Genomic DNA, 7426 nt, shown 5'->3' with positions numbered 1-7426 from the left:
CATGCAATTAAAACTCGTTTGATAGCTTGTCATGCAATCTTTTTATCAAGTACCTAATCATTCTTTTTTCATAATCCTACGTTTTTCAATGAATGTCATAAAATAGTGCCTTGAATATATATACAACACAAACATCATGTTATTCCTAACTCAAAGATCATTAACAATTGGTCCATTGCACCATCTAATGATGAAACATGCTATATGATATCTAAATGAAGCTATAGTTAAAGTGGTCCGAAGCGATTCCAAGTCATAAGTTGTTCAAATGATTCATCGAACACCTAGTAGGTGGATAAAAGGCTAGGGAAGATAAAAAATTAAAGAAAAAAATGAGAGTGTTGTGCATGTGCAGATATTTCATGGAGTTAATATATCAAATTGATAGTACTAAACTCCACAAAGGTTATTAAAAAGTTTCAAAGCCAAATCTGATTGAAAAATGGTGAATTTCATAGAAAAATTTCATTTACATAGCCTAAAACAATATTATACACTAAAATCACTTACAAATGGATAAAAACTAAACTTGAAGATGGAGGAACCTACCTTTGTAATGTTTGGACACCAAAAATCAATGAAAACCCATGGTAATCACCAAAAATGTGTGGTAATTGCCAGTGGGAAGAGGGAGGAAAAAGGAAAAGAGGGAAGAACAAGAAAGGAAAAGATGGGATCGGGTGGATATAAAAAGTCAAAGAAGCTTTTACCAACATGTAAGAAACATCAGTAAAAGTATTGGAAAAACTTTCACTGACACGTAGAGGATGTTGCAAAACCATTATTACTAACGTTCAAAAATAAGGCGTCAATGAAATGGCAACTTATGCCAATGCTCAAACTAGACGTCGATAATGTTTCTCTGAAAAGCACTTACACTGATGTGAGGAATAGTACATGTCAGTGAAAAACTATATTTTTACTGACATCCATTTCCCGCCCATTGGTAAAGACTAATTTTCAAAGACATGTATCTCACACTCGTGGATGAAGGATAATGTTCATCGACGTCTTCAGTTGGATGTCGGTGAAAGTCAATCTTTATGGATATAAACTCCTAAACATTGGCAAAATGGACTTTCACTGATGGTCACTTTCCCACACATTGGTGAATCCATGTTTTCTTTTGTATTGTGTGTGTGTGTGTGTGTGTGTATGTATATATATATATATATATATATATATAGGTTTCTCTATCTTGCATACGTTTATAACCCTCTCTCTTTTCACGTATCCTTTTTGTGGCTCATGAAGTACCTTTGTTAATTTGTTTGCCTTCTTTCTTTGATCCCATTTTTGAATGTTATATAATGTAAGTAAGAGAAGAAATTGGAGAACAAAGAAATGACCGTCCAAATTAACAGAAGAAACCACAAATTGATTCTCTATTTGTAGTATAGTAAGAAAAAATCCAGTTATCCACTTAATGAGTTTTAAGCAATGTTGGCACCATTTTCTTTGGATAAAATTTTTCATATTCATTCATTCATCATGTTAGTCATCAGTAGTTTCTTTTTCCTCCAGAGCTGGATTGCCAATTTCATGGAACCAGAAATGGTACTTTTCAACAATGATTCATTGTCCATGATTTGCTATTTGGCAGCCAACAAAGCTTGGTTCATCTCATACATATTTGAATAGGCCACTACTATGGGTATACAGGTCCACCACTTAACTCTTTCAAGTCTCTCTATATGGAATTTTTTGTCCCTTTGCTAGTCATGGGGAGGTTATTTTGTCTTTCTATAAAGGTGATTTTTTGTCACCTTTCAATGTTTTGTGCTTGTAGGGGGCCACACCTCTCTATCACAAAGGATATGTTTGTCATTTTAACACCTGACTATTGAGTTTAATAGTTGAGTGTTGAACATTAAATATGCCTCACATTTAAGAAGATAGACTGCACTTGTTTCTAGAACGACCTGGTGTTTTGGGTTCTATGTTCAAGGCATGTTTTATGCGAGTCCAAAAAAATCTGCTCTGAAATTAAAGCATATTGCTAAAAGGTAAAAGGGAATTCATCCGCATGGAACAAGTATCAATAGAAGGGGAAAACAATCAATTTAGAGAACCCCAAATTAAGGAGATAGAAAAAACAAACAACTGATCACATATTCCTACACAATGAAAATGAAATTGCAGCCCTTTTCCTTGAAATTTATCAAGAAAATAATACAGGGAATTTTCGCGCCCCCAAGAAAATCACCCAATGCCTTGTTTACTTATTATGGAAGGAGGTGTAGCACATGTTAATATTCACTCGGTAAAATCTGTTAGTTGAAACAATATAGGCAACAGATCTGATTACCAAGATTAGTGGGATAGGTTGCCATCTTGAGTTATTCTTGTTGGCTCAGTAATTGTCATCCTTATCCCTTGTCTTTAAAAGTTGAAAGTAACAAAGCAAGGGCATGTAACACAGATCAGCAACGACCACATAATGAAGCTCGTCTCCTTCCCTTGTGGATGTAGGTAGTAATGCCAAACCATGTAATCGTGTGTGCTTCTTTGTCTCTTTAAACCCTTGTTTCTCTGCTTTCTTCTACTCCATGATTATTAACTTGGTATTAGAGCAGGTGTGAGTTCCATCATCCGTTCTATTCTTTAACCATGGCAACAACACACCAAGAAGGAAGCTTTTGTTTGAAGTGGATCATCAAACCAAGGAAATAACACTATGAAGATAACCTCACAGCTTGTCACAGGCCCAAACTATCTAAGTTGGGCAAAGGCAGCCAAACGTTTTTTGAACAGTCGTTCAAAGGTGGGATACATTAATGGTGACAAGAAGCCACCGGCAAGGGATGATCCAAAGTATTGTGAGTGGAAGTGTGAGAATGACATGGTCATGACATGGCTAACTAATTTCATGGATTCTTCTATCACAAATCTTCTTCTCTATGTGGAGATGGCAAAGGACATTTGGGACAACTTGAAAGAAATGTTTGGTGAGCAGAACAATCTTGCTCATGTTTATGAAATCAAATATGAGATTACACAATTCACTATGGGAGAAAAAGCAATTACTCTTTACCTCGGTCAAATGCGCAACCTATATGATGAATTGCTTCAATATCGTCTAGCCACTTCCGATCCTGAAGTATATAAAAAAGATTTGATGAAGACAAGATCTCTAAGGTTCTTGCTGGCCTTGGAAGTGATTATGAGGCTCTGTGCAGCCAGGTACTTAATTCTAATCCCCTACCATCTTGTAATAGTGTGTACCAAATGATACAACATGAAGTGGCTCGAAGGAAAGTTATCAATGTCCCTCCAAAACTCAACGTCACTGAAGAAAATAGTGACAAGATGCTATGTTATACAAAAGGCGAGAACAAGCAAAGCGAATTCAAATCAGGTGTCGAGAGCTTTAATGGCCAAATGAATCGATTATGCCTGAAATGCACTCACTACAAGAAAACAGGCATACCCGACAACACTGTTGGGAGCTGGCTGGACGTCCTAGCAGACAAAAATCTTCAAGGCCACCAGATTTTGTGAACTTTGTGACTAAAGATGACCTTATGAAATGTTTCCAGAAATTTGCAAAGACTACCAACCAATGTTGTAAAAGGCGAGAAAACGAGGCAAGGCGAGGCGAGGCGTTAATTGAAGCATAAGCTTCACGGACAAATTTGTGAATCATATAATATTTATAAAAAATAATAACAAAACTGAAAAAAATGACTACAATACTAAGCAAGAAATAAAACTTATGAAGCCTATAGGTAAAAAGGGGTTTTGACATGCATTTTCATGGTTGGGATTGCAGCCTTGAATACACAACGCATGAAGCAGGCTCATTTATACTTGAATAACAGATTGTTTAAACCAAACTTAATTCTGACCTTGAACAGAAAACCAAGCTGATGTGAAGTTCCACTATAGTTTCATGTGCAAATAATCATAAACAGCATGGAGAGGTGGTTTTAAAGGTATGAGAATGAACAGCAATGTTGGAGGGCTCTGTTGGGGAGATCTGTCTAGAAGTTGGAGTGGGCTCTGTATCGGGCTGGTGGTCTGGGAGCTAAAACATCTGATATGACACCGGCGTTGGATCAACCGAAGAAATAGAAATGGATGTCAGACATGATTCAGATCTAAATCCTACCTGTTTGCACCTAGACCCGTTCAGCCTGCCGGTGAGTCCATATGTACCGCCTAGTGCTTGGAGGGGGATGCCCTTTGGCTTCGGAGTTTGGACCACCCTCTATCCCCTTCTTCCCATCTCGGCGATTTGTTCTCACTCGACCCTCGCTTTACATGATTGTCGTCGCCGGTTACGTTCCGGTAAAGTTTCCTTCTTACCTCATCCATCATAGAACAACAACAATCAAGAAAGGGTAGGCGAGGCGGTGAAGGTTCGTGTCTATGGCGGGGAGAGAAGTTCGTGAGTACACCAATCCGAGTGACCCAAAAGGTGCGTATCTAGGAACTCCCCATGACTTTCCCCTCTTCTTTGTGTCGTGTTGATATTGATTTTTTATGGTGGTCGGTTTTGTGTTGGTTGTGGCCACGGCAAATAAGAAATGGGGAAGGGAAAGGATAGGATTGATGACGATGATATCACAAATTTGTCCATGGGGCGTATGCCTCAAGCATTAAACGTACCACAGATGAGGTGTATGCCTCTACCAAATGAGGTGCACGCTTCAGGGATGTGTGCACCTCACAGGCCTGCCTCAAGGCGTTTTTAGAAAAAAATGCCTTGAGCCGGTTTATTTTTGTAAGAAGCGTACGCTTCTTACAACATTGCTACCAACCTTATAACATCTCAACCTATTGGGAACTCGAGTGAAGGTAAGAACTTTGCTTTAATGATAATTTCAAAATGTTCACCTTGGCTGATTGATTCTGGAGCCACTGATCATGTAACCAGTGACCCAAGAAATCTAGGTGAGATAGACAAAGAAAAAAAAAAAAACAGCATGTCTTTACTACTCACAGGAGTCCAATTAGTGTTGATGGCATTGGCGAAACTAGCTTTTTTGACAAAGGAATGATGTCTAATGTCTTGTATGTTTCAAAAATAAGTTCTAGCTTAATATCTATTAGCAAATTAACCAAATCTCATAACTGTTTGGTTATTTTCTCATCAAAGGAGGTGAATTTTCAAGAACAAGGCACGAAGAAAGTGATTTGTAGAGGTCAAGAATAGGGTGGTCTCTATGTCATGGATTCGTGTGACTTTTAGTATCTTACTAGTAGGAAAAACTTGAACGAGTGAGACTACAAGGAGTGACATGCTCGGCTCGGCCACATATTGGATAGCAGTTTGCAGCAGTTTGTTCCTAATCTTGTCACTGAAAATTGGGCATGTGATGCTTGTGAATTTACAAAATTTACAAGGTTACTTTCCACACTTCTAGTAAAAGGTCCTCTAATTTTTTTGATCTTGTTTTCTCTGATGTTTGGGGACCTGCCCCTGAGGCCTCTTATGTAGGATTCAAGTACTATGTTTCTTTCATTGATGATAAATCTAGAATGACATGGATCTACTTTCTTCATAATAAAAGTAAGGTGCCTAAGGTCTTTGAAGACTATTATAGCATGATCGTAACTCAGTACAATGTGAAAATTAAAAAATTTTGGTCTGGCAATGGTGGGGAGTATGTCAATGATACTCTAAAATCATCTTTGGCAAAGTAAGGCATTGAGCCTTAGTACACCTACTCAGGGACACCTCAACAAAATGGTGTCGCTGAAAGAAAAAACCATCAATTACTTAATATTGCCCATGCTCTTATGATGCATATGAATGTTCCTGCTTGTTTTTGGACTGATGCTATTGCCACTGTATGTTACCTGTCTAATAGAATACCAAATTCCAGTATAAATTATGAAATCCCTATTTAGCTTCTTCTTGATAGAAAGTGCTCTATTCAACATCTAAAAGTGTTTGGCTGCAAATGTTATGTGTATATTCAAGACCATCTTAGAAATAAGTTTGAGAAACATGCTGTTAAGTTTGTTTTTTTGGGATATTCTAGCAAAAAATAGAGGTTATAAATGCTATGATACTATTTCTAGAAAACTGCTTGTCTCTCGTGATGTTAAATTTTTTTAGCAGGAACCATTCTTTGAGACGCCAAATCAGGCGGAGAAAACCAATAACAGTTTCATGAACTCCTCCAACCTTACCACTAAACTGTTCGACCTATCATGGACCTTTTACTCGAACCATAAATATCTACCACTCTTGGTACTCCCCACTCATCTTGTAGCCCTAGCTCATTCAACTCGCCTATTGAAGCTCATCAACCTATTACTAACCCTGTCCTTGAAGAACCTATCACTCTACCTCAAGACATACCCCTTAAAGACCAACATGTGCGTCGATCATCCCGCCTTACTAGACCACCTACAAAACTCGGTGATTATTACACCTACCTCACTACAAACCAATACTTAACCCCTAAACATCTCACAAACCTATAGGAACTATGTCCTCAATACATATCTCTACACTGAACCAAAAAACTTTGAAGAGGCCATCAAACATGTTCAGTGGAAGGAAGCTATGAAAGAAGAATTGAATGCCCTAGAGAAGAATCAGACTTGGTATTTGGTGCCTCTTTCTGAGGAAAAAGAATTTAGGCTGCAAGTGGATATACAAGACCAAATACAAAAGTGATGAAACTATTGAACGGTTCAAGGCATGACTTGTTGCGAAGGGGTTCACTCAAACTAAAGGAATTGACTACTCTAAAACATTTGCTCCCGTTGTAAAAATGAATACAGTCAGAACTTTGTTGTTTATTGCTGCAAATAAGCAGTGGGACTTGATGCAACATGATGTGAAAAACATCTTCCTCAATGGGGAACTTACTGAGGAAGTGTACATGGAAATCCCTCTTGGTGTGAGCAGTACGAGTAGCTATGCATGCAAGCTAAAAAAGGCTCTTTATGGTCTCAAGCAATCTCCTCGGACATGGTTTGCTCGCCTTAGTGATGCCCTTGTTCAATGTGGTTTCATACGAAGTTATGCATATTACCCCACGTTTATTTGTATTCATGAATCTAAAATTAGTATCCTCTTGGTCTATGTTGATGACATTATATTAACAGGTGATGATGACATTTTTATGCTTTGCGTGAAGACATTTCCTAACAAGCAATTTGAGATCAAGGATCAAAGAGATTTTTTCACTAGTTATAAGGCCATCAAGTATTTGCATCGTTTTATCTATTGCCATTATCAAAAAATGGGAAATTCGTGAACTTGATATAAAAAATGCTTTTTTTCATGGATGTCTTCAAGAAATTGTATATATGGCTCAATCTCCAAGGTTCGAGAGTTCACGATATCCAACTCATGTTTGCAAACATAACAAGGCTCTTTGCGGCCTCAAACAAGCTTTAAAAGCTTGGTTTGATAGGTTAAGTGATTTTCTTCAGCAATATGGTTTTGTTTCCAACTACCCTC

The sequence above is a fragment of the Nymphaea colorata genome, chromosome 2 (assembly GCF_008831285.2).
Source record: "Nymphaea colorata isolate Beijing-Zhang1983 chromosome 2, ASM883128v2, whole genome shotgun sequence".
Classification (NCBI taxonomy): domain Eukaryota; kingdom Viridiplantae; phylum Streptophyta; class Magnoliopsida; order Nymphaeales; family Nymphaeaceae; genus Nymphaea; species Nymphaea colorata.
This window is presented reverse-complemented; position numbering follows the sequence as displayed.